Source organism: Triticum dicoccoides, unplaced genomic scaffold (assembly GCF_002162155.2).
Source record: "Triticum dicoccoides isolate Atlit2015 ecotype Zavitan unplaced genomic scaffold, WEW_v2.0 scaffold91958, whole genome shotgun sequence".
NCBI lineage: Eukaryota > Viridiplantae > Streptophyta > Magnoliopsida > Poales > Poaceae > Triticum > Triticum dicoccoides.
In genome coordinates, this window is record NW_021310298.1 from 1 (window position 1) to 1,295 (window position 1,295).

The following is a 1,295-nucleotide window of genomic DNA, read 5'->3' on the forward strand; positions in this document are numbered from 1 at the left end:
AACGGGATTAATATATATCGCGCACGTGCGATATGTTTGTCACAAGGCGCAAAAAATAATTATAAAAGGAATGCAACACGAGGACTTCCCAAGAGGTCACCCATCCTAGTACTACTCTCGCCCAAGCACGCTTAACTTCGGAGTTCTGATGGGATCCGGTGCTTTAGTGCTGGTATGATCGCATCCGACATGTTTCCCCGTCTTCGTCCCTTATGCTTGCCACTCCCAGGTCCGCTCCAAAGACGATTCTACATTCTCACTACCATTACAACCGTTCCCTAACAATGGATAATGTCCTATACTACTTACTCTCCCGCTCAATCACGGAGACGAGTTTTCCACGGTTTCCACCCCTCCCTCCATACCGCAGCAACACGAGTTTTTCCCACCCCTTTCAGAAAGCGCTCTTCGCGCCACAAAGCCGCCCCAAGACGCGCGAGCAATGAGCATCGAGCTTAAACATATCGCAAACATCAAAAATAATATAACGGGATTAATATATATCGCGCACGTGCGATATGTTTGTCACAAGGCGCAAAAAATAATTATAAAAGGAATGCAACACGAGGACTTCCCAGGAGGTCACCCATCCTAGTACTACTCTCACCCAAGCACGCTTAACTTCGGAGTTCTGATGGGATCCGGTGCTTTAGTGCTGGTATGATCGCATCCGACATGTTTCCCCGTCTTCGTCCCTTATGCTTGCCACTCCCAGGTCCGCTCCAAAGACGATTCTACATTCTCACTACCATTACAAACGTTCCCTAACAATGGATAATGTCCTATACTACTTACTCTCCCGCTCAATCACGGAGACGAGTTTTCCACGGTTTCCACCCCTCCCTCCATACCGCAGCAACACGAGTTTTTTCCACCTCTTTCAGAAAGCGCTCTTCGCGCCACAAAGCCGCCCCAAGACGCGCGAGCAATGAGCATCGAGCTTAAACATATCGCAAACGTCAAAAATAATATAACGGGATTAATATATATCGCGCACGTGCGATATGTTTGTCACAAGGCGCAAAAAATAATTATAAAAGGAATGCAACACGAGGACTTCCCAGGAGGTCACCCATCCTAGTACTACTCTCGCCCAAGCACGCTTAACTTCGGAGTTCTGATGGGATCCGGTGCTTTAGTGCTGGTATGATCGCATCCGACATGTTTCCCCGTCTTCGTCCCTTATGCTTGCCACTCCCAGGTCCGCTCCAAAGACGATTCTACATTCTCACTACCATTACAACCGTTCCCTAACAATGGATAATGTCCTATACTACTTACTCTCCCGCTCAATC

At 47.9% G+C, this 1,295-nt stretch overlaps 3 non-coding genes across 3 annotated transcripts; all 3 read right to left on the reverse strand.

Moving 5' to 3' along the window:
• Window positions 1-67: 67 nt before the first annotated feature.
• LOC119348422 lies at window positions 68-186 on the reverse strand. The gene has a single exon (XR_005168947.1). It is a non-coding gene; the product is annotated as a 5S ribosomal RNA (ribosomal RNA).
• Window positions 187-553: 367 nt separating this feature from the next.
• LOC119348423 lies at window positions 554-672 on the reverse strand. The gene has a single exon (XR_005168948.1). It is a non-coding gene; the product is annotated as a 5S ribosomal RNA (ribosomal RNA).
• Window positions 673-1,039: 367 nt separating this feature from the next.
• On the reverse strand, window positions 1,040-1,158 carry LOC119348421. The gene has a single exon (XR_005168946.1). It is a non-coding gene; the product is annotated as a 5S ribosomal RNA (ribosomal RNA).
• Window positions 1,159-1,295: the final 137 nt, after the last annotated feature.